This window comes from Hylobates moloch, unplaced genomic scaffold (assembly GCF_009828535.3).
Source record: "Hylobates moloch isolate HMO894 unplaced genomic scaffold, HMol_V3 SCAFFOLD_3, whole genome shotgun sequence".
NCBI lineage: Eukaryota > Metazoa > Chordata > Mammalia > Primates > Hylobatidae > Hylobates > Hylobates moloch.
In genome coordinates, this window is record NW_026652278.1 from 9990593 (window position 1) to 10017159 (window position 26567).

A 26567-nucleotide genomic window follows, 5' to 3' on the forward strand; every position below is an offset into this window, starting at 1 on the left:
CCCGGTAATGAAGGTTGCTTCTGAGAATGGGGAGGAGCAAAGGCCCAATGGACAACCCCAGAATGTCTCTATATTAATGAATCATGCCCCTCCATTTGGATATTTACAATCAAGTTCTCTCTATGGAGTCTTTTAACTAGATCACCAGTTTTAAACAGATCACCAAAGTGGGCTTCCGATGAAGACTGTAGAATTCCCATCTCTGGAGATAATGAAAAACAAAAACAGGAGATTCACACTGGGGCTGATTGGAGCCATCAAAATATTTGTTTAACATCTGCTTTCGTAGGGATTGTGAGGGCCAGCCACAATCAGCGCCATTGTTCCTGGAGCTAATCTCATAGATTTACCCCTTTCTTGAGTTTTAATTGAATTGCCCTACAGGTAAATACACGGAGCCCTTTCCAGTGCAGACACCCTGTGCATGGGTATCATCCTTGCCCTGGATTCTTTGTGTGTCAAACGCAAGCCACTCCAGACCCCCAGAGTCCAAAGTAGTTAATTAACAGAAATCAAAGGAGCCTTTGTTGCTGCCCCAAATCTTCCTCTCTTCTCCAGATGGGGACAGATTCACTCACAATTTAGTTCCATTTCTGAGAATGGTTTCTCAGGTTTCCCTTGTCGGTGACTAGAAAGGGCCAGGTGCCATCAAGGACTCCTGATCCTGGGTCTCTGCCAAAGACTGAATCAAAGGAAGCAGAAAGGCCTCAAATCAGTGGTCCAGGACCATCAGGGACCATGAGCCTATTGGATGGGGTCCAGGTTGGGGGGTGGTGTAACCTGCAGAGAGAAGTGAGGGGGCTGGGGTGGGGGCTGCCATGGAGGGTGATTGATGATGTCACAGAATGGTGCCTAGAGCAGAAGCCCCAGAGGAGGGGGCTCTGAGGCCTAGGGGGCTCTGCTCACCACCCACCCACTGGAGACCTCATGCAAGCAGAGTCTAAAGGCACCATGTTGGGGTGGAGTCACTGCTTACTTCAATGAAAGGTCAGAGTCAGAATTAGCTTTAAGAAATAAAAAATAAGGGGGCTGCTTTAGGCACCAGCTTTATAGAATCAGAACAGTCCAGAATAAGCAAAGAGCATTCCTTCTGTCTTCAGCCAGGTCCAGGTTATAAAGAGGGAAGAGTAGCGATGAGGTGCAGCCGAGAGGATATGATATTCAAAAGTCATAAAGAATATGGACAAGTGAACCAGGACTTTAAAGCCCAGGACCCCGGGAGAAGGAAAACATCCCATGCAATGTCTAATTCAATAAGCACAAATCTTTGCACGGTGGATATTTGCCTAGGAAAGAATTGACACTCAAAGAGGAGATCGTCAATACTTAGCACCACCCAGCTGGGATTAAACCCAGGCCTGTCAGACTCCAGAACCTGTGCTTTTCCCAAGAAATCTGTGGCTTCCTGCAAAAACTAGAAAGCACTTTTTGGAGCTTGAAGGAGACACTTTTAAAAATGAAAGGCGGTTCTGCTTCATACAGTGTGTAATGAGGTGCCAGGGTTTATTTTAATGCCAAGAACCGAGCATAAGCTGAAAATAGACGTAGATTCAAGAATATTTTCATATGGTGCTTATGCAGACCCAGGGGCCAGATGAGAAGGAAGGGGAAAGGGAAGGAAGAAGTAAGGGGTGGGGAGCAGTAGTGAGGCCCCATTCTCTTGTCAGCCCAGTACATAATTTATCTCTATACCTCCTATCTATCTACCTACCCATCCATCAATACAGATATGCCTTTGTTTTTAAATCATCCTAAAATTCCACTGGTAAAATAGTAAGTTTAAAATTAACAGTTTTGGCCAATCATTTTTGCCAGGTGGGTCTGGAAATACCGGGGCAATCACATGAACCCGCAAAAAGAAAGAGCCCCCCCCCCCGCTCTGACTGCACCTCTGTGTGCCAAGCCTTCAGCACGGCATGAGCACCTGGGCGTTTTCAAGGCCCACAGGACTTACAAGGCCATGTCTGCTTCTCTGCAGGAGCCCAGGTTTCACCAGCTCCATCAAAAGGGAGAGTTTGAGTGATGGTTGCTAGAGCTACACAGTGACTCTCCCCACCCGCCGTGTTGGTGCTGTGGTTGGCAGAGGGAGTGCTGTCCCTGGGCTCAAGTCTTGTTCCACTTTCTCGCTTTGGGTGGTTGTGGGATCTCTCAGAGCCCTAGATGAGGTCAGCGAGATGGGAAAACGAGCACTCCCTTTCCAGGATTCGGTGAGAATGAGTGAGGTGCTGCATTCAAACTGCAGGATATGAGATGCGTATTGATACTGGGAGAGAGAGATTACAGGGTTTGTAAATTTCCACTCCACCCCACAGTGCATCTGGAAGCTGCTCCCACTTGGGTCTTCCATCCCGGGGGTGCCTGGCAGCACTGAAGGCCAGGAGATCAGGAACCCTGCAATTTTATTAGCATGTGTGACACAGGGCTTTCCCTCACTTGTCCTAAACAAAACAACTCACAATGGTGAAAAGTCAAGGAGTTCAGAAAACAGTGTTTTGTGAAATACGATTCTCAGTGAACTGGGAGCAATATCAACTGAAAATAAATAAATAAATAAGAATCATCATAAAAATGAATAGAATCTACTGAAACCAAAGGGGACAGAAAAGCCTCAACCTCAACACTGTTTCAAAGTGAGTCATAAAGTGAATGCCCAAAATTCACCAAAGGCACGTGCTACCAGCCCGGAGCCCTGCCCTACACCCTTGAGCCACTCAGTCCCACCCACCATCTAAGCTCCCTAAGATGGCAGCATCTAGGTTGTCTGGAGATCAGTGCCAGGCCTAGATCGCAGCTGGCTAGTTCCTGCCCTTCTCCCCATCCTCTCCCAGTCTGAGTCACGCTAGTTCCTCAAAGTCTGTGCCACGCTCTCTCCCACTTCCATCCCCACTGCATGGAACCCTTTTCCTTCTTCCGACATCACCTTTCGCCCTTATCTTTTACCTGGGAAAGTCCTAGCAACCTTCCACTCTTCCAGCATCAGCTTGAAGTCCTCTCCCCTGGAGGCTCCATCCCAGTGTAGCAGGGTGCCCACGGGTGCCTTCCAGTAGCACCTGTTCTGTGGTCGCCTTGCCCTGAAACCCCTTCCAGGCTGTCAACCACCTTAGGCAGGACTGGCCCACTTGTCCCCACTGCACCTGTAATGCCCAGGTCAGCGCCTGGTGCTTCATAGATCCTCAGTAAAGCCGTGTTTGGAGAGGGTGTTTGCCAGTCCAGGGCTGTGCCTTCTCGCTTCTGGCAGGAGAAGCCATGAAGTCACTGGTTGTTCCTTTCTGCCTCAGAGGAGTGGGCAGAACACAAGCCCCCGTATGTTGCTTTCTAGCAGTCTTAGTGAAATTCCCCAGATCTCTTTCCAAATCCACAGATGAAGACAACTTTATTATGAACTTTCTAGAGAGCCCTGGCCTTGCCCTGCATTGCTGTCTGAGCCTCCAGTCTACACTAATCCCCAAAGCACACGGCAGGGCAGCCCAATAACCAGCCACCCCTTCTCCTTCCCAGCCTCCCCGTCGCCTCTAGGGCATAACCAAACCGTGGCCGTGTGGCTGGGAGACATTCATCACAGAATTATAGCTCCGGGACGCGGTCTCCGTGGCTGTGACGTGATGACTGTGTATTTCACGCCTCTCAGTTTCCCAGCTGGGATTCAGAGATTTAAAGACATGGGAGATGTATTTTTAAATTTATGAGAGGGCCATTGATTTAATTAATTGTGCCCAAAGAGTGCAGTCAGTCACAATAAGAATTCTTAAAGGCGAAGGGGACCAAAGGAGGCTGGTCTCAACTGTTTGGGGCTGATAAAGCTTGTGTTTCTTCAATAAAGCCATCTTGCTAAGGATCTGGGGGTAGAACAAATTCTTTAGAGGGCATGTCCATAGGCAGCTGATGCACCCACAAGCATTTAGGGAAACACCCAATTGGGGAAACACCCACCAAAACAGCTCTTCTTTGAGAAACTCCATGTAATACGATCCTTCAAAAAGGACAAAAACCGATTCATCTACCAGAAGTAGCCTCTCCTTTCACACTGGTTCATTCTGTCATCTGATTGGCGCTGGCTGGGCTGGAGCCCATTCTCCTGGATTCTGGGAATTAAGTTTTCCCTAGCGGCTACACTAAAGACAATATACTCCTGTTGGCTGACCAAGTCCCAGATTTGTGCACCAAAGACACCTGCAGCCTGCCTGGTCCAACCTGCAAATTTTACAGATGGGAACACTCAGTCCTGGAGGCCCTTCCTTGTGAGAGACAAAGCTAGGGTCAGAATTCAATTTTCCTGATCCCATTCAGAGCTCTTTCTGCTGATAGTACCCTCTCTCGGCTGGGAGGACCTCAGCTAGTATTTTTTTCAAAATGTGCAATTATTTTCTTTACTTTTAGATGTTAACTCTTGCACAGGATGTTTTAAATGAACTTAGGGTAATTTCTGCCAGAATTACCACCTCTTTTTCTTTTTATGCACTTACAATGACATCGACATTTTACTCTGATATCTTAAACCCAGAGGCTGGGACTGAGAAGAGACACAGCCCCATAGACACCAAGGTTGAGGCTGGGGTGAAATCACTTCCACTGCCAACTGAACTTCATGTTTCTGTTCTGGAAGATCTAATGGAGAACCCAGGAAAGAGGACATCAGGGAGGAGAAGGCAGCCCTAATTCAGATGCAGATATCACTTAGGACTTTTTACTTACACCTATAAGAGTCTGTCAGTATCAGAGACATGCTGGCTGCCATCTGGATATGATCCCCCAGATAGTCTGCAATCAGGAACTCTCAGAGAGGACAGGTGGCAAAGTCTGAGACTTCAGAGTCAGAACTGGCAAGTAGCATTGCTTACCCCTGAAAACCTTTCTTTACCCTATGCCACCCATCCTAGGTCATTCCTATCCCCCAACACGAGGCTTATGTCTCTTCTTGAACACCATCGTCACAGTGCAGGCTAGGTGTCTGTTGGTGCATCTGACTCCCCACTGGGCTGGGAGCTCTTTGAAAGCAGGGACCTTGTCTGTGCTGTAGCATCTTACTGTTCTAGCATCGTGACTGGCACATAATATATGCTCAAGAAATGCCAATGGCTTGAATGAATGAACAACCTCAGAGATCTGGCTCATTCACTCACTTTATAGAAGAGGAAACTAAGGTCCAAAGGGGTCAAGTGGGAAATTAGAAGTGGAACCACAGCAAGGATCAGAGCCCCCACCCTGACTTCTCTGGACTTCATATCTTTGCAAATTTACAAGGAAGCAATAAGGGTTAACCTGAACTGCTTTGTTCTGCTGTCCCAGCGTCATGCAAACCTCCTCTTCTCCACCTCTCACTCTCCAGTCCACTGCCAAGGCCTTGGAAATCCTGCAAGTTTTTATGCAAATGACCTTTGGAAACTAAAAGAAGCCAATGTTTATTTTTCATTCAAAGGTCCAGATGGGTTATATCTGCTGGGCCTGGCTGTGCCCCTGCTATCAGATGGGCATGCAAATGACCCCACTAGAAAAGCCCTGGAAGAGAATAGCTGTTTCCAAACACACAGACATTTGCCTGGACATTTCCCTAACTCATTTCCCTTTTCCATTTCAAACAATGTACGGATCTCACAATTCCCCAGCCTAGTAAAATTCTAACAGCAGCTCAATAGAGGCCTATTGACTGAGAAGAACTTCACTGCCTTCCAGCTAGGCAGTGGGAAGTGGCCTTACCTCCTCACCTCAGCACCCAGAAATTTTAATCTAGCAAGAGACTCACTTTAAGAAAAAAGGAGATGGGCCATTTGCCACCATCAGGGACCCAGGGACACCTGGGAGGAAGCCCTTTGATGAAGGCTCTTGAAAAGAGCCATTGCAAACCAAGAACCATTGCTCTAGGTCAGCAGCTCAGAATATCAAGATGAGAGTTTTTTAACTGCTAGTTTTATCCCCAGTTCCCAACTGCCTGTGTCATTGGGAGGACCTAATGACCAACTTCTGAGCACCATGAGATTACTCCGGGCCAGGACAGGTAGATCTTAACCCGCAGGCAAAGCACAGGCCTTCCTGTGATGCCACTTTGAAATGATCTCAAGCACTTACATAGTTTGCTTCATGAATGACATATGTTTTTCTGTGTATTCCACACTCCCTTTGAGAGTGGGACATCTCATCAGACCCTCTGTGTGAAAACTTGGAGTGCACTCCCCTCCTTTCAGGAATGTGATGTCAAACCTTATCAGAATTCCCATTCGTGAGTTATGGACCTCAACTACTGGACTTCAGAATACCTATTCTGTTTCCAAGAGTTTAATGAGCGTTTGGAGAGCTTAGGCCATGATAGTTTACACTGTTGGCTGCTTCTAAAGATAACCAGTGTGTCTGCCATCACAGCTGCTTCTCCAACACCAAGAGCTCAGGTGCAACTGGGCGACACCCTGTTAGCCTCGGGGCTAATCACCAGCTCCAGCACAGTCCCCTAGTATGGAGGGTCCTTACACTGGACCTCCAGATCTCTGCCCTGATGGTTGAGCCAGCTTCTCTGAGAGCTGCTTGTAGGAAGGTACACTCCAACCTTTACTCAGACCTTACCTTCCCCAGAGAGGCCTGCTTCCATCCTAACTGAGCAACCAGACTCTAATAATTTTGGAACCCACTCACTAAGTGGTTAATGTACTTCATCTATCAAGCAGATTCCCTGTGAGCTTTCTTCTCTTTATTCTTTAAGCATCGTGACCCTAAGAAGAGATTTTTTTTTTGGTATGGCAATACACTATGAAATTCAGAAAATCATACTTTGACCATCTCCTTATTTCCACCATATATAACATTCTTCCTTCCCAGGAAGGACAGACCTAGAGGCCTTGTTTTAGGGTCCCTGGGACCCATCTGGATCCTGAAGAGAAAACTGGTTGCAGGAAGCCACCTCTCTGAGCAGGAATATGATGACATACTTACCATAGGACCCAGCAATTTCACTCTTGAGTCCAGACTAAAGCTATACACCAATGTTTAGAGAAGCTTTATTCATAATAGCCAAAAATGGCAAGTAATGCAAATGTCCATTGATTGGGGAAAAGATAAATTGTGGGGTATCCAAATAAGTGAATACTGTTTGGCAATAAAGGAGTAAACTACTGATGGCTATAACAGGAGTGAATTTTAGAGCATTATACTAAATAGAAGCCCAGGCTTGGAGTGGAAGGCTATAAAGGAGTGTGTTAGTTCATTTCGCATTGCTATAAAGGAATATCTGAATCTGGGTAATCTATAAAGAAAAGAGGTTGATTTAGTTCATGGGTCTACAGACTTTACAAGAAGCATAGCTGTAGCATCTGCTTCTGGTGAGAGCCTTGGGAAGCTTCCATTCATGGTGGGAGGCGAAGGGGGAGCAGGTGTGTCCCATGGTGTGAGAGAGACAGAAAGAGAACAAGAGAGATGCCAGGCTCTTTTAAATACCCAGCTCTCACGTGAATTAATAGAGCCAAAACTCACTCATTACCACAAGGGTATCACGAAGCTGTTCATGAGGGATCCATCCCCGTGACCCGACCACCTCCCACCAGGCCCACCTCCAACGCTGGGGATCACATTTCAACATGAGATTTGGAGGGGACAAATCCAAACTATATTACTTTGCGAGGTGATGGGAATACTTTCCATCTGATTATGCAGATGGTTGTACAGCTGCCTACATGTGTCAAAATTTATCAAATTATACACTTGAAATTGGTGAATTTTATTGCATATAACTTACACCTCAATAAGAATGATTTTTTAAAAGAAGTAGTAGTATCATCACGGTGAGATCATTTCTGTTGAATTAGAGATTAACCTTCTCTGAAGATTCTCATTATCTACCTCAACAATGGTATTCAAAACACAGACCAAAAAACCTCTTCCTTACAGAGTCACAGGACAGGAGTGCCAGAGAACAAGAATGTTTCCCCCTTTAACCCAGGATAAGCTGTTCATCCCTGTGGAGGGGAGAGAGTGGAGACTTCAAAGTCCAAGTTAATACTCAGTTCTCCCACTGACTGGCTGGGTGAACTTGAGAGAGAGTCCAACTCTGAATTCTCTTATCTGTGAAATACCAATAAAAATAGCACCTCCCAGGGTGGAAATAGCCCAAGTGTCTTTCAACAGATAAACTGTGGTCTGTGCACACAATGGAATATGACTCAGCCATAAAAAGGAATGGAGTTCTGACACACGCGCCAGGATGGATAAACCTTGAAAACATGCTAAGAAGCCAGGCATGAAAGTACATGCATTGTATAGCTCTGTTCCCATGAAATGTCCAGAACAAGTGCATCCATAGAAGCAGAAGGCATATGGTCATTGCCAGGCTAGGAGGAGAAATGGGAAAAACTCTTCAGTGGGTACAGGGTTTTGTTTGGGGTGATGAAAATGTTTTAGAACTAGATACAGGTGGTGGCTGTAGAACACTGTGATGTACTAAATACCACCCAATCGTTCCCTTTAAAATGGCTAATTTTATATTATATAAATTTCATCTCAATTTTTAAAAGTAGCACTTCCCTCCCTTGGTGCAGGAGGGATGGAGAAAATGTGTAAGACAGGAAGCACCTCCGCGATGTACCACTGAGCTTGCACCCCGGCCTTTCTTCTGGAGACTCTGAACTCCTGTGGCTCCTGTGTGCTGCCTCCCCTGCGGGAGGTGATAGCAGCCCCTGGAGGACCAAGATGGCAGCCTCCCTCGCCAGTCCAGATCCCAGCCTCCAAACCCCTATCCCTGCTGCCCCTTGAATGCTTCCCCTCCCTGGAATTAGGCTTGGACTGGAAGATGAGCCACTTAGGAAAATAACATCATTTGTGTGTCATGGGCCTTGCCCTGGCCCCAAGTGCCGACATTTGATCTCTGTCCTGTGACCCCGGCTCTGACCCATGCCTAATCCCAGGGCCATGCCAACAGCAGCCCAGGCCTGTCAGGAAAGCAGCTTTCCCAAGGAGGCCCAGACAAGCCTTGACTCCTGGCAGCTTTTGCCTTTTGAGGGGCCTGTTAGACCAGGTATACAGAGCACAGTGCAGGATGGCCCAGGAGATTTTTAACAGGCTTGTAAGGAGGGGACTAATTAGTATCTCATCAGGATCTTATTAGTGCGGGAACATACTGAGGAATAGTAATCCTCATTCATTAACACTATGTTTTCTAATGGAAATCAATGAGCGGCCCTCATTCTGGGTGGATTTCTGAGAGCAGCACTCTGTCCAAGTGTGAAGGGAGGGCTCAGACACCGTGCAGGCTCCAGAAACAGAGAAGGAGGGTTTGGCCTGTGTCTTCCTGATGTCCATGCTGATGAAATAAACACCTCAACCTCCCTAGCCTGTGGATTATTTCGAGACAGGGTCTACCTGCTGAAAAGGAAAGGCCCCTTTGGATGAGATGCTGTGTGCATGACACAGCCACTTAACCCTTCCATGGCCTAGGACTCCCATTATCAAAGTGAAAGGCTTGCGCCAATAGACCTGTCCCCAAGACTTCGTCTAGCTCTTTCTGTAAATCTCGCTCATCATCCTGAGAATGTGCTGAACTTTCATAAAGATCACTGGGCACAAGGAGGGAAGGTCCAGTCAAGAGAGAGAGACTCAGGCATCATTCCCTTATCACAGGTTAGGAAGGCTGTCAGGATCATCAGGCAAGGCCAGGCCAGTGGACCACACAGGGTGCTGGACCCACTCCCAGAGTTTCTGCTCCAGTGGGCTGGGGGAGGGCCAGAGAAGCTGCAGCTCTAACACAACCCCAGGAGATACTGGCCGCTGGTCTGGGGGCCACACTTTGAGAACCACTGGTGTGGAAAGAGGAAAGGGGAAGGGGAGAGGGGGTCCCTGCGAGGCCAGGAGCATCCCTGAAGGGTCAGGGTGAGGGAGCAGCCTTTGAAGGAACAGGCAGTGTGGTTCCAGCAAAAGGAGGACAAGAAGGGGTGGAAGTGTTCCCCCAGAAGAAATGGAGCTTCAAAAAGGAGGCTGTGCCCAGTGTCGCAGAGACACTGAGCACTAGGAGGACCAGAAACAAGGGGAGAGGTAGCCGGCAAGGCTCCCCACAGAGGGCGGCAGGTGCAGGCCCAGGAGGAGATGAAGGTGGGGAAGAGAGGCACGTGACCACTCTTTAAAAACAAGAGACCTGCTTCCTCGACTCAGCCACATTTCTGACACACATAGTCTAAGGCATGACAATGAACTCTCTGGCCCTGACTTACAGAAGGTCCATGAAACACCACGGTTTTCAATGCGGCTTTCTCCCTGGAATCCAGAAGGAATGCGACTTGCTCAGGGACACACGAAGAGACAGGGCATGGATTTGAACTGAGGTCTGGCACAAGTGATTCCAATCCCACGCCTCTCAGTCAGTCCAGGGGGTAGGTGGGCATCATGAAGTCCCCATCTGCAGGGGCATGTCATTGGGAAACAACCACCAGGCTCGCCCACCTCCTCTGTTCAATGGGGCTAACGGTGCCAGCCAAGGGCTGCATCAGCTTGTGCCACGGAACCACCCTGCCCATGGAGAAGCATCACAAGGCACTTTCAGCATTTACTAATGGACCCTAGAAAACGTCTCTCAGCTCCGCCAGTGATGATTAAAGCTGACCACAGAAGCCAAAAGAGTAACATTTAAGATTTTGTAGGTCAGTCCTTGCACGGTTGCTCAGGCCAAGGGGCACAGATTGGTGATGCTGAATGGCATTTTCTTTCAAAGCTGAGCCCGGCAGAGCCCTGGGGCAGGACCTTGCAAAACCATTGTGTGAAGGAGACCGAGTCCCTTGGGGAGGTGCCAGGAAGCTGGGCTAACCCCGAATCCCTGCAGATCAGCAAAAGATGCCTGTCAGCTGAGGAGCGGAGGAAACTTTCCCTGCAGACTGCCAGGCACCAGGGAGCCTAAGAGGTCACTGGCCTGGGACCCCAAGAGCCAGATGTTATCACAGGCTTGGCCCCGTGAAACCTGAGCCTGGACACCAGCCTGGCCCCTTGCAGCACAGATGACATCCTGGGGCAGGCGCCAGGCAGAGATCAAGACAAGGAGCTGTCCCTGGCTGGGGTGCTAGGGATGCAGACCAGGGCTGGCAGCTGCTTCCCTCTTTCCCCTCCCCTCCTTGCTTCTCCCTCGGCCTAGTGCACAGCACCATTGCAGGCACAATCTCCCCTCTGGCCCTGAGCCAGAGGGAAGTTGCCAGACAGCTTCCTGGTGATGCTTGGGGATTTCCCTAGGGTGTTGGGCTGAGATGCAGGACAGAGATGCAAAGACAGGGCAGGGAGATGGAACCCCAGCAGAGCTTCTCCCACCTGACCCAGGACCTCAGCTGGACTCAGATTCCCCTGAGGTCCCGCTTGGGCACCCTCCCCTCCAGCCCACTGCATGCCACCTCTAGTTCATTCCAGGTCAGCTGGAGATGTCTGTTTAAGCACCTATTTCTCAGGGAGGCCTTCTTGATCTCATTGACTAGATCAGATCCACCTGCTATATCACACTCTCCTATGCATTTATCTCTGCAGTTATGTGCTCATTAACACCTCTCTCTCCCACTTACGAGAATCTCTGACGTGGGGTCGTGGCTACTTTGGCATGGCTTTACTGGTGAAACAATGGTGATCGAGACACCATGGAGGTGTGGACAATACCTGTCTACACCACATTCAGCCTGGACACAGAGAACCAAAACTACACCTGTCTACATGAACAGGTCTGTGAGTCCCATTGTCTTCATTAGCGTGACTTGTCTTTTCTGGAAGTCTCTTGCCCAGGCAAATGACTTGATTGTTCATTAGAAAAACTTCCCCAAATTGCATCAACTCTTCAATGGGAATTATCAACAGACAGTTTTCACCCTAAGACAGTTCAAATCCTTCACTCCCAAAATACTTACCTCACTGTTTCCATCAATCCTGAACTGTTGTATAATGATCTTTAGCTAATCCTAATCCAGCCTTCCCACACTTCCCACACTGAAAGATCCCCCCAAACCAAACTGTCAATTCTCAGTAAATTCTGACCTTGCCTTCTATTCCAGAGGTTACCAAAACTCTGTAGAGGTGGCGTTCTTTCTTACCGCAGTGAGCAATAAACAGCTTTGTATTATCAACAGCTTGTGTTGATGTTATTTGGGGAACCAGCATTCAACAGAGAAATTCAATAAGTATTGCGGAATGGTGAGTGGATGGGCAGATGGATGGGTAAAGATGGATGGATGGATGGATGGATGGGTGGATATGTGGAAGGGTGGGAGGGAGGATGGATGGTTGAATGGATGGATGGATAGATGGATGTGGGCGGACGGATGTAGGTGGATGGATATGTGAGTAGATGGATTAGTTACTGGATTCCTACCAATGCTGATGAAGCAGGCTTCGGGTCTGGGGTAAGGCAAGGCTGGGGTAGGCCCCATCCTGGTCTCATGAGCACAGGAAGTCTGTCTGGTGAGAGAAGCAGCATTCCCTCTGCAAGGAAGCCCCTTGAAATTATAAAAGTTAATTCTCAAATAGCAAACCAAGATGATTTCAGTTGAAATTTGCAACTGAAAAGCCCCATTTGAAAACAGCTCTAGAGATGGCTGCCCATCCCAACTTGATATGATGCGTGTAGATCAGTATCAAATTAAATTTCCCTATTGTGCGTTCTCTGTGGTGGGCACAATGCAGGGTGTTTCTATCCCCCATCCTCTTCTTGGTGATATCCTTTTCAACTTAAATTATACAGAAGCAAATAATTATCAGGGCCTTCTGTTTACCCTCCTTAGAAGATTTAATTTATCCCAATAAACATGGGGAGGCAGACCTTTTGGATTTGAAATAACATATAATTTACTTCTAACAAATGCTCGGGGTCTGGGAGAAAGCCCATTCATCAAGCCGATCTGAATCCCAGGCGGCTTTACCAAAAGGACCTTTTGTCTAATTGTTTTCCATCACAAACAACATGTGGGGAGGAGATTTAGGCAATATTTCCAAACACTGTAAGCTACATAATTATTGTCCTTAGCAAACCTGATGATAGTTTTAGAATCACAATGGCAATTTATCTGCCTAATCCCCCATTCACTATGGCCCATCACAAGTATCATGTGGTTGAGGAGGCATTTAATAACATTCAATTCAAAACCCTAGATTTAAATAACATTAAGGTGGTGACTCAGGCCCAACAAAACCCAGGAAATCCAAAGGAGGCTAGGGTACCGTTCTCGATGCCTGGCATTCGGCCAAGGGTGCAGGATGGCAGAGAGTGGGCTCCAGGCCACCACTTTCTTTCCCTGGACCTGGCACAAAAGACATCAGCACTGAGAGTAGACAGTGGCTGAACTCAGTGCTACCAACCTGCCTGTCTGATGCCATCCAAGAGGCTGTCAGCCTAGCTTGTAGCTCTTTTTTTTTTCCCAAGCAGCAATGGCATGGCTTCAACTTCTCTCCATGGACCTAACTGTCCTGAGCTCCAGATCTTGGTACCTAACTGCCCACTGGACATCTCTTCTGATTATTCACTGATGCCTCAAAGAAGGCTGTCCAAAATTCAGCTCCTCATTGTACACCTCTCTCCCTTGCTCTTTTTGCTCCTCGGTAAATGACCTTGCCATCCACCCAACCACCCAAACCCAAAACCTGGGGGTCAGACCTAACCTCTCCTTCCTTCACTTACTGCATTTTCACTTGGTCAGCAAGCCCACTTGTGTCTGACCCCTCCATATTTCCCACGCCCAACCCCTCTTACGCCGCACCCCATGGCCACTTCCCTGGTCCCGGCTGTCATCTTTCACTATGTTACTATAAACCTTCCTAGCTGATTTTCTGGTTTTCCTCCCTCTAGTCCTTTTCTCTTCTAGCCCATTTTATTTTTATTTTTATTTTTTTGAGACAGAGTCTCACTCTGTCACCCAGGCTGGAGTGAACGCAATGGCATGATCTTGGCTCACTGCAGCCTCCGCCTCCTGGGTTCAAGCAATTCTCCTGCCTCAGCCCCCTGAGTATCTGGGACTACAGGCGCGTGCCACCACACCTGGCTAATTTGTTTTGTATTTTTAGTAGAGACGGGGTTTTACCATGTTGGCCAGGATGGTCTCAATCTCCTGACCTCATGATCCGCCTGCCTCGGCCTCCCAAAGTGCTGGGATTGCAGGCGTGAGCCACCGCACCTGGCCTAACCCATTCTTTTCAAGATAGCAGATATAAAATGTAATTCTCTAACAGCAAATCTGGACTATTTTGAAAGAAAGATGCAATTCAAAGGCAGTGTTTGAGACACAGTCTCGGCAAGTGGGAGGCATTCCCCTGTTTGATAACTGCAAAGACTTTGTTACCCTCAGGGTCAAGTCCAAATTGACCATTGTTTTCCTCTCCATCTCTCCCATAGTCTCCAGTGATACTAGGAGTTCTCCACGTGGGCCATGTCCAGAGTATCAAAATCAAGAAGATTCAAACCCAGGGTGCTATAGGTTTCCATGAACTTCCCCTCAGAGCAATCGGGAGCAGGCGGTGCCTGAAGAAGGACTCTGGGATGTGGATTTCACACTAGTCCTTCAACCTCAATCAGCTCCTGGGATTTCCACATGGAAGAAGATATGATTCCCACTAACAAGATGAGGACTGATTCTACCTCTGTGCCAAATTCCACAGCCCTTTTGAGAGAGACGAGTATGAAGGACGAAGGAATAGAGAAGACACAGGCTTTGAACTTATGAACTGGGTTCTCGTTGTTGGGTTCCTTACTTCCCAGCTTGGTATTGCCGGCTTGGTATTGCCAGCTGGTAAGTTATGGAGTCTTTCCATACTTCTGTTTTAAAGTGGGGTGTGGTACAATGCGATGCCAACTCACCCCAGTTAGAATGGCGATCATTAAATAGTCAGGAAACAACACATGCTGGAGAGGATGTGGAGAAATAGGAATGCTGTTGGTGGGAGTGTAAACTAGTTCAACCATTGTGGAAGGCAGTGTGGCAATTCCTCAAGGATCTGGAACTAGAAATACCATTTGTGGGCTGGGCGCAGTGGCTCACGCCTGTAATCCCAGTACTTTGGAAGGCTGAGGTGGGCAGATCACGAGGTCAGGAGATAGAGACCATCCTGGTTAACAGGGTGAAACCCCATCTCTACTAAAAATACAAAAAATTAGCCGGGCTTGGTGGCGGGCGCCTATAGTCCCAGCTACTCGGGAGGCTGAGGCAGGAGAATGGCGTGAACCCAGGAGGCGGAGCTTGCAGTGAGCGGAGATCGCACCACTGCACTCCAGCCTGGGCGACAGAGCGAGACTCCATCTAAAAAAAAAAAAAAAGTACCATTTGACCCAGCAATCCCACTACTGGGTATATACCCAAAGGATTATAAATCATTCTACTATAAGGACACATGAACACGTATGTTTATTGTGGCACTATTCACAATAGCAAAGACTTGGAACCAACCCAAATGTCCATCAGTGATATACTGGATAAAGAAAATGTGGCACATGTACCCCATGGAATACTATGCAGCCATAAAAAAGAATGAGTTCATGTCCTTTGCAGGAACATGGATGAAGTTGGAAACCATCATTCTCAGCAAATTAACACAAGAACAGAAGACCAAACACCGCATGTTCTCACTCGTAAGTAGGAGCTGAACAATGAGAACACATGGACACAGGGAAGGGAACATCACACACCAGGGCCTGTCCGGGGGTTGGGGGGCTAGGGGAGGGATAGCATTAGGAAAAATACCTAATGTAGGTGAAGGGTTGATGGGTGCAGCAAACCGCCATGGCACGTTTATACCTATGTAACAAACCTGCACGTTCTGCACATCTACCCCAGAACTTAAAGTATAATAATAATAAAAAAAAAAGTTGGCGGTGGTAATAGACCCTGTTGCCTAAGATTGTTATGAGGGTTAAATTAAAACTGCTCACCCCTGTCAAGCTGGAATGTAGCCCGTTAACTTGGGATCCCCCTTCTTTGGCTAGCTAACTCTTGCTCTCCCAACAGAATTCTATCTTTCATGTCCCATCTCCCAGGACACCTCCCTCCCCCGCGGCCTGGGAAGGATTAGGAGGGCCCTGTCCAGTGAATTCCTTGGCCTTTCTCAGTCAAGTCTGGTTGCCTGTTTGTTCATTTGCCTTTCACATGGGACCCTGAGCTCCATATATGCAGGGACCAGGGCTTGCTTGTCCGTGCATCTCCGGCACTTATGACATGTCATACTCAAGAGAGCTGAGGCCGACCAGCTGAACGGAGGATTCCCTGGCAAAGCACCTCATGTGGGCCACAGATATCAATGGACAACCTCCCGTCACTGCCCTCCTCTTCTCCTTAGCTGCTTGTCAAAAGCCTGGGCCAATTTTTATTCTGTGCCTTGAGGTCTTGTTTACATTTTTTTTTTTTTTTTAGTTGAAGGAAATGTCCCACTTTTAACAGTCGTAACAGCCTCAGTCACAGATACATGTGTGGGCTCTGGGGGTCACAGCTGCCTGTGCCTTCGCTGACTTAAGGATGCAGAATGACAGGGTCAGCTTCACCAGGCTCTTCTTGGAGATTCCTTCCTGGGTCCTGGGGTGACTCTCTGTCCAGCGAATTCCTCTGGCCTGACAGCAGGTCTCGCTGCTCCTTGGCAGTGCAGGTGTAGGGAGCAAGCTGTCAACTGCCATGCTTTAAAAAGGAGATCGGGGCCTGCTCGACCATCACAATTCTAAGCAGCCGTGTGTGTCTTTCTTTTTTGCAGGTCACTGTCTGGGTGGTCAGGATGGTGGCTCATGGGGGCAGCACCCACATGGGGATGACACGTGGAGTGAAGTGTCCACCTGCCTGTGTCCACCCAGTGAGGCTGGGATGAGACCCTGTGGATGGATGGCTGGTGACACTTGGGAGCAGCCGCAGACAAGCGGATCACTCAGAGACTTAGGGCCTCACAGGGGAGGCGTGAGATTTCCTTTAGTCCATGGACACCAATGAACACCACTCTACGCCCATATCTGGCACTGATGACAAAGAACACAGACCCCAAGAAAGGGCTGGTGGGGGTTACACCATGCCAGGAAAGTTCCTGGGACTGGGAATGAGCTAGACTCCACCTATTGGTTGTGTGACTTGAGAAAGCAACTTAATCTCTCTAACCTCATTCATGCAATAACTACTCATCAGGTACTCGCTGCATGCCAAGCATTGTTAAGAGACTTTCAATGCAGCCTTTTCTACAAAATAGGGATTTTTACCACCTACCTAATAGGACTGATGTTAAGTCCATAAGACATAAAGCAATGACTATAGTACCTGGCCCTCAATTAAGGTGAGTTATAATCTCCTGCTAACATACCTCTCCTTTTGGAAATTGGGGGTCAGGATGTGATGGATAAGAAGCAAGTCAATTCAAAGCCTGGCATTCAAGAGAAAAATACCTAATGGGTGACAATAGCAAATTCCCAGCCATTTTGCTCTCTTTTTTGAAAAGAACAGACCATGTGGGGCTTGGAATGACCAAAAGTTAAGGCAACAAGTGCAGTGGCAAGGACGCCAGGCCCAGTCTGCGCCGCTGTCTTGCCGTGTGGCTTAAGTTAAAAGCTTTGCCCTCTCTGTTCCTGGCTTTCCTCATCTGTCAGAGGAAAATCATAATATCTGCCCTGCTTAGTCCTCATCGTAGTAACATAAAACATAAGAATATATCTTAATATGATAATGTAAAACTTATCTATGATGCTTAAGTTAATGTATCTGAAAGTGTTTTGAAAAATACAAAATGTCTTAGTCCATCTGGGCTACTACAACAAAATACCTTAGACTGGGTACTTTATAAACAAAGTTGTTGCCCACAGTTCTGGATGCTGGGAAGTTGGAAGATGAAGGTCCCAGCAGACTCGGTGTCGGTCGAGGGCCTGTTCCTCATAGATGGAACCTTCTACCTGTCTTCACATGGTGCAAGGGATGGACAAGCCTCCTCGGACCTCTTTATAAGGGCACTGATCCCATTGTTGAGGCTTCTGCCCTCATAATCTGATCACCTCCTAAAGGATCCACCTCTCAATACCATTGCATTGGAGATAGGTTTCAACATAGCAATTTGGGAAGAACACAAACTCTCAGGCTGCAGCAGATACCACATGCAAAGTAAAAATGCTGCTTTGACAGTATTTCCACGGTTTTGTCACCATATCTTAGTTTGTATTCCCCAAAGGCAGGCCCTGAGACAATGGCTGGGCTGCAGATCGATTATTTGGGAGAGGACCTCAGGAAGCAGGTGCTTCATCGTTGGGCAAATGAAGACAAGAAGGGGAAAAAAACAGGGGTGTTAATGAGCAGGTTACTGCCATGGGCAACTAGGGCTCAGTCCAGCTGGAACACTCAGAGGAAGTGTTTGCAATGCACCCCGGGATTATCCTACCAAGAGACAGGCAGGCTGGGGTGTTTACTTAATCGGATTCCAGCCCTTGTTGGTTGAAGGTCATGCCTAGGGCAGTTAAATATCTGGCACTTCTAGGCTGCCTGAATGTGAACTGAACATATTCCCAAATACAGGCAGAGAGCTTTCCTGTGCCAGAGAAAGCTCTCAGGCCTAGAAGCAGAGAGACAGTGTCCTTTGCTGCTGCAGAAAACTTTGAGAATTTATGCCCCGGGGGACATGGTGTCTGCCATACCAGTTACTCCCACTCATATGACAATACTATAGCCAACATATTTTCATTATTCTAGCAATGCCTTGCTTATCCAGACAATATTTGCTCAACAACTTTAATGCTCAGAAAAATTTAGAAAACAACCAAGAGATGAAATTAGGTGTCCAAAAATCCACGTGCTGAAGTGCATTCAACAGAAGCTTCTGCTTGCATTCCATGTGCTATGGGTTAAGCCCTGGAAGTAGCCTGGTGAGTCAGGCAAAGATGCCTTGCGCTTGAGGAGTTCACCTTTTAGAGGGAGAGAGCAGCCCCTAAATTTGATATGTACTAAGGATAAATCAAACAATGGCCAGAAATAGAGAAAGGAGAGAGTGGGAGAGCCTGTTGCAGTCAGGCAGTCAGGAATAGTCATTGAGGAAGTCACTTTTAGGCTTAGAAGTAAAAAATGAGGAAGAATCAGCTATAAGAGTGGGGCAAAGGGTTGCTCTGGGACTAGGAGGTAGCCTGTGTAAAGGCCCTTGGCAGCAAAGACCAACAGTGAGGAGGTGAAGGAGGCTCAGTGTGGCCAAAGTGGGTTAAAGCAAGGAGAGAGTAGTCAGATATGAGGTTGGAGAGACAGGCCAGGCCAAATCACACAGGGCTGAAAAAGCTATGGGCAGGGTTTGGGCTTTATCCTTGGGGGCAATAGGGAGCCATTGAAGGTTTAAAGGCAAGAGAGAGAGCTGCTCGGATATGAAAACCCCAATGACCACTGTGTCTTCTGAGTAGGGAAGATCTAAAGAAGAGCAGGAGAGGGAGGGGAGGCCAGGTTGAAGGCTGTGGATGGAACCCAGGCTGGAGAGGTCACTGTATTTTAGCCCTAAATGAACCCTTCCAATCTTTACCCAGAGGTGACTTACTGGTAATTTACACTTTGGTCTAACACCACGGTTATTGTGGCTCCTAATCCTGAAGTAGGACTTCCTTGACCTCCAACGGTTTCATAAGCCTGGGCCAGTGGACTACTCTTGAAAAGGATTGTCACCAAACACAGCAGCTTCTTTTTCCAAGGAAATCCACTTCAGTGCTCCAGGGAGGCAAGTCGGCAGCGAGTGCTCATAGCGACAGTTTACACACACGCAGCACTTTCCATACGCCGAGCACATTCCACACACTCTGAATGCAGTAACTTACCCAAGCCTCACAAGAGCCTGGTGCTGCAGGAACTAGTATTAGCCCATTTTATAGAGGAGGAAGCTGAGGCATGGTGTGACAAGGTGACTGGGACATAAACCCAGGCTGCCTGCCTCCAGAGGGCAGGCTCTTAACTCCAACACTGCTGGCTTCACATTCATTCTAACTGAGCCAACAAATGCAGGCGCCTCTGAGATCTGGCTGCCTTGGGGACCCTGTGCTGCAAGAGCTGGGTGTCTGGTTGTCTGGGATGGGAATGAAGATATTAGGGAGCATGAGCCAGGCAAAATGATCCCCCATGTGTTTCTCTCCGGGTCACGTGCACTGGTTCACTAATGTGTTGGGCTTTTACAAAGCACCTCCTTTGTATAAGATACTGAGCTGCGGATTGGACGTGGAACAACCAGAAGAGCAAGGGTTTCAGAATCCCAGTCCTGCTCTGCTGCTTACTAGTGTTATGACCTTGGGATGGTTGCTTAACCTCTCTAAGCCTCAGTTTTCTTAACTCTAAAACAGGAGTTGCAGGGGTTGGGATGAGGAAATGAAAGAAGGAAGGAAAGAAGGCAGGGAGAGAGGCTGGGTGTGAAAGCAGCTTGCAGGCTGTAGAGGCTGCACAGCTGTGGGTTGAGTAAATTCTGCAAAGGCAAAGCACTCGTGAGTGAGGAGCTTGCAGCCTGGGCTCGGGAAATTGTCTCCCAACCCATCTGGCTTTTCAGCTCTTTGGGAAAACAAAGCTGACAAAAGTTGGCACTCTGTAAATGTGAATTCTTTGGGCCTTAGGCTCTTAGATGCAAAGAAGTTGGTGAAACCTTTCTTTCAGCAGATCCAAATTTCCTTCTATAACTTGAATCCCAGTACATCCTATTTGCTCCCAGTGAAATCAGCTTGATTACTACCAGTGTCAGGGACCTCACTGCCTACAAGGCAATCCCTTCCATCTTAATCATCCTCTTGTGAGCTCCCTTAGGTTGTATCTTAAACGAGTCGCTTTTCTTATGCCCACAATAGACTGTTAAATGAATGGGCTTCCTGAGTACCTTCTACTCAACAATTAAAGGTCAGAGGAAGGTCAGGTGGCCACGGAGAAGTCCCAGGCCAGGCCCTCACATCTCCCGGATTTAGAGCAGCATGTTTTAATAAGCATATTATTTATGAGGGCCATGTGCCCCCTCGTTATTTGAAAACGGTGACAGTGGCTTTCTTCATGTCAGCTGAGAGGATGAATCCCATCCCCCTTTTCTGGTTTTCTCCATATTGTGCTCCTTTTGGAGAAAGGCCACTTCCCAATAAATAACAACAAATCACAAATAAAATAACACCGAGTCCTTTCCATCGTAGAGTCACACATGATTTACCAGGACTGAAATTCACGACCTGCAGCGTCTGAGTAAGGGGGGCAGAGGGGACAAGCTCACGGAGCCTTCACATTATCTGAATCCCAAATATGTGCCTCGAAGGGAAGGGTTCAGTTTCTATTCTCCCAGAGAAGAGAGTCAACAGAGAAATAATGACAGTGTGCAGTGAAGGGAACGAAATGAATAAATAAGCCCTCCATGAGCTGGATTCAAACATTTATTTTACATGAAAGGGGGCTAATGACATTCAATAGGATAGAGGAAATCAAAGAGTCACAGCCAGTAGCCACCCTTTTAAACCAGATTTTGAGCACAGCCCCCCAAGGGCTGTTTCTACCAATTTTCCAATAAATCACGCACTGGCTTTTAGAAGAGACAGATATTTAATTCGTGCATTAGAACCACAGGACCATAACCAAAGGCTGCGGCCCTGGCGTCCCAGGTTCTTCTTACACAGTCCCTTAAACCACCCGGCTATAAAATGACGGGTTAATTGGGTAATTAAGCATTGAGCAGGCTGCAGGATGTTGAGCTGATGGCTGACCTCGGGGGCTGGGATCAAAGTTCATGGGCTAAAGGACCTGGCCCATGCGAAGCCCACTGCTTCCTCTTCTACTTCAGGTAGTTAGATTATAATTAGTTAAACAGATGGATCTGTCCAGAGGTTGAGTACCTGAGAGTGGCTCATTACACACCTCCTCCCCGCTTGTCCCAGCTGAAGTCAGTCTAATTTGCATCTTGAGGGCAAGAGGCAGAGGAAACACAGCGCTATCAAGGCTGGTCCTCCAGGCAGCCCAGGTGGCACAGGAAGGAGACCCTCATCCTGATGGGAGCGTTTCAAGCCCCGGCCTATACACGACCTGTGCACATACTCCTCCTTTACCTGCTCATTCAACAGCTTGTTCACAGCTGACACGGACGATACAGTGGGGCTTACAGTCAGTCCAGTGGGAGGGGAAGATGGCAAGGAAGTAGCACAGCCCTGATCAGCTTCCCAGCAGCAGAGTCCAGGGAATGGAAAAGGCCAGCAGGTTCAACACGGTTCCCAGACCCCAACGTGTGCATCTGGGGAAGTATCCAGTTCTTACTCTCCTAGAGGAAAAACCCAACAGAGAAATAAGGGCCGGGCGCGGATCATGCCTGTAATCCCAGCACTTTGGGAGGCCGAGGCAGGCAGATCACGAGGTCAGGAGTTTGAGACCAGCCTGACCAACATGATGAAACCCCATCTCTACTAAAAATACAAAAAAAAAAAAAAAATTAGCCAGGTGCAGAGGCATGTGCCTGTAATCCCATCTACTCAGGAGGCTGAGGCAGGAGAATTGCTTGAACCCGGGAGGCGGAGGTTGCAGTGAGTTGAGATCGCTCCACTGCACTCCAGCCTGGACGACAGAGCAAGACTCCATCTCAAAAAAAAAAAAAAGAAAAGAAAAGAAAAGAAAGAAATAAGGACATTGTCCGAGAAGGGGAGGTACCCAGTCCTGATAATGGGGAGATTTTCCCTGGCATAGAGTCGGGGGCTTCCTGAGGAAGCAAGAAGCTGAGATCTGAAGGAACCAGGATCCCAGGGGAAAGGAGGAGGCAGCAGAGAAGAAAGAGAAACCTGACCAGGGACTGAGAGGTCAGAGTGGGTGGGGAGGGAAGGGTTAGGGCAGGCGAGCCAGGCCAGGAGGACCAAGCACCACCAGGCTGGCTCCTGGGATTTACCCCACCGCATAAGAGTTTGACAGGCATATGGTGGGTGAGTAACCAGTTAGGTTCACAAGGTCTCAACAGGATCCAAATCCAAGCTGAAAGCAGAGGCCTCGGCCCAGCTAGGAGGAAGGATGCTGAGGTCTGGCACCCCCACGCCTCCTGTAACTGAAACAGCACCCCTTTCCCCCACCATATTCCATAAGGCAGGTGGCCTGGCAGTGGGAGCGGGGAGAGCCCAGGCCTGGGAAGGTTTTTAGTTCCTCCCGAGGAGCCCCTGGGGTGAGGGCATGGTGGCTCCTGGGCTGTCTTGTGGTGGTAGAAGGGCAGGGGCTGCATGGAGGAGCCTGCTAGGAGGATGGAGGCTTCTCCTGGCCATGCCTGTTTGGCCCTCTTTGGGACTGAATGATGCTGCTGGCACCAATGCCTTGAGGAGGAGAACCCAGACTGGGCCTCTAGCTCCATCCAGAGCTGGGCACAGCACAGGGAAACGCAATCAACTGGGCTGGGAGTGGGGACTAGGGCCCATAAACTGCAGCCCACCCTGGACTGCCTCCCCTTGGCTTGTTCACCTCCCACACTGGAGGGCTGCCCCTTGGGGGCTCCCCCTGCCCTTTGCACCCTCCCTGCCTGCAGTGCACATGGCACACTAACGTTCTCAAGTTCTCACATGCCTGGCTCCCCCAGACAGTGGGCCCTTCATGTTCTCCCTCCCTTCCTACCCTCAGCCCTCAACACAAAACTGTGTGAGTGGCATCATCCTAGTGGCAGCCCAGTTCCCACCTGCCACCTTCACTGCCACAGGAATAGTCCTGCATCAAGAGAAATGGCTTCCTGGGCACATCAGACCAGGCCACAGGGAGCCAGCCCAGCGCTGCACCTACAGGGGCTGTGAGGCTACTGAACAGCACCCCTCAGAGCCCAGCAGGGCAAAGACAGGCCAGCCTTCCACAGGGCACAGCCACGGTGACAAAGCAGCGTCTGTGTACAGATGGGAAGCTCTGCTGCTGCTCTCTAGGTGGCTGGAAATTCTACCCGAAGTCTGCACCATAATAGAAGAGAAAATGGAGAGGTTTCATCCCTCGCTGAAGGGTAGAGCGCTTGCCCTGAAACATAAGTGAGGTACAGGCATGAGGCTTAGAAAACCCTCAAATTATAACACCTCTGAGATGCCCATTGTGTCCACACTGACTCCAGCAGGTTTGCGTGTCCCTGCATCCCCAAAACAATAGCTTCAGTAGTCATCAGATGGCCAGAAACCAAAATCACTGTCATTAAAATCCAAGAGGTGCTATTAATTAAAGTGCCCCTCACTCATTATGTAGAGAGAGCTGCTATTTCCATTTGAAGCCTGCTAGTTGGATAACTGCTTCCATTAAAACAAAAACCTCCCTCTGAGATGCAATTTCACATGCAAGTGCTTGGGCTTTCAGACGGGCTGCTCCCGCTGTTGAAATACACACACCTGACTTTCTGGGCCCCCAGTTCCCAGAGTCTGTCTGCCCACAGGACTGCCAGGAGACAAGCACCATCTCCTGAATTAAACCCTGCTTGCCATAACATTATCACCAAAGTCAGCAAAGGCATGCCAGGCTGCAAATCCAGCAAATGCCTCGAACGTCAGCCTTTCAGAAACCATTCACTCACTTATTCATGTGTGCACCCTGCCCTCAGGGTTTGAGCACCTCTATGGCGCTGGCCACTGTGACAGGCACTGGAATAGTACTGTTAGTCCAGCAGATACGTGCCTGCCCACATGCGGTTTCCAGGGAAGCCAGGGGGTAAAAGCAGAAATGAAACCAAGAACAGAACAAATGGATGTACAGTGGGTGTAGCCCTGGTGCAGAGGCCTGCTAGCCAGCCCATGCCGTCAAGGCACGAGAGGCACAGAAATCTCCATGCAGAACCCCTGGGAACCAGCTGGCACCAAGCAGAGACCCCAGAGCTGTCCACGTGCTGACAACCTCTGGATGCAGTGAGGTATTCCAAGAGATGTTGCTGTCTCATGAATTCAATTCAAGAGCTACAAACCAATACAAAGAGAAATGTTAGCATGTGCTGTAAAATGAGGCATTTGAAGGGTCAGAAGGCCCATCTTGAGCCTCTCTATTTATGAGATGCAGGCTCCTCCTTGACAGTCTGCTGTGAGATGCTGTAATTCTGGAAGCAGTCAGTCTCCCAAAGCCAGAGGAAGTAGAGACTAGGGTCTTCTATCTTGCATCACACTCAGCAACATCAACCCATGCCCACGATGTGGGCCAGGGGTCAGTCACACATTGAACTTAAACTCCCAAGTCCCGAGTTTGCAGAACGAGGGATAATTGGAGGGAAGAAAGGAAGAAAAGAGAGAGGGGGGAAAGAAAGGAAGAAAGGAGGAAAAGGAAAGAGAAAAAGAAGGGAGAGAGGAAGGGTGAGGTAGAGAGGGAAAGAAGAAGGGAAAGAGGGAGGGAGGGAGGGAGATAGAGAGAGGAGGGAAAGGAGGAAGGAAGTGAGGAGAGATGGGAAGGACAGGAAAGAGGGAGAGAGAAAAGAAAAGAGAGAAAGGGAATGAAGAAAAGATCCAGAGCCATTTTGTTCAGAGACAAGTTCACTGCTTGACACACAGTAGGTCCTCAAGAAGTATTTTTTAGAGGAGAAATAGATGAAGCCAATGGCTATGACCTAAACCTGTGATAAAATTCCTTTTTGGTATGGTATAACCCACTAGGTCATTGATGAACTGGTATTATTCCATGAGCACAAATGATTGTTCATGAAAGCCATGCAGGTGATAAAGGAACTTGAGAAGCAAAAGCTGCCGGCCTTGGGTTTGGAAGCAGCTGTGTCCTTAATTACGCAGCTTGATTTATACTCTATTAAATCTGTATATAAGTAACCCATTTCTCTGAAAGCATTTAAACCTCTTATATTCCACCAAACACAGTGCTTTTATTTGAAATAAATGTATCCAGCTCTTTGGGGAACATATGGTATATTTCTCTCTTATTAATAATTCAGTTCAAATGAGCAAAAATTAGTTGGTGCAGTTACGGCTGATTTTGTCCTGAAAAGATCTGCATTAATTTTAGACGTTTTGTAAATTGGGCTATTAAATAAAAGCATTATATGTGAATTACCCTTTAAATTTTAAGCAACTTGGTAGTTTAATGGTATTTTCTAGTCAGATTCATTTTCAATCTCTAAAAAATTATAGTCATTATGGTAAGACAAATTTTTAAAAGCTGTTCCTTCTACCCAATTACATATTGTACTAATAAGTAAACTAGAAAACTTTTATGTTCTCCTCTCAGTGTTGCCCTGCTTGGCCACATCTTTTGATGGCATCTGTCTTCTGAGATGTTCCCTGGAGGGAGGTTGGTCCTGACTGAGCAGCACCAATAAAGAAGCGGACTCCAACGGAGCTGAGTTCATCTGGGAGGGGATTTGTCATGGTGCCCTGCAGCATGTCTTTTGGAGGATCCACCCTCTGCTGATGGAGAGTCTCCTCACTACGACTCTGGAGCTCTGGGACTGCAGAGGAAGCCAGCAAGGCCCCAACCAGGCAGCTCTGCTAGAAGTCCGAGGGAATTCCTAAATGGCCAGGGAGATGGTAGTTCTAGGGAGATGAGCACACAGCTTATCAGCTCCGCGGTCCAGCCTGGCAGAGACCCCCAAAGCCAGGCCCACTAGTGGTCCCTCCCCAGCTTGCCCCAGAGGGGCAGGGCAGGTTCCCAGGGGTTGTCTTCCCTGAGCTTTTGTGTGGTTCTGTCCCATTAGGGGAGCCTGGTAAAGTCAGCAGGGCTCTGGGGTCTGGCTCTAGGACTGGC

At 48.2% G+C, this 26567-nt stretch overlaps 1 long non-coding RNA gene across 2 annotated transcripts; it reads left to right on the forward strand.

The window, feature by feature from the left end:
• The first annotated feature begins 906 nt into the window (after positions 1–906).
• LOC131383016 (uncharacterized) lies at positions 907–17545 on the forward strand. Of its 2 annotated transcripts, XR_009212686.1 has the most exons (5): positions 911–987; positions 11473–11660; positions 14318–14711; positions 15468–15547; positions 16657–17545. It is a non-coding gene; the product is annotated as an uncharacterized LOC131383016 (long non-coding RNA). The 2 variants fall into 2 exon arrangements; XR_009212685.1 differs by lacking the exon at positions 11473–11660 and having other exon boundaries at positions 907–987.
• The last annotated feature ends 9022 nt before the right edge of the window (positions 17546–26567 follow it).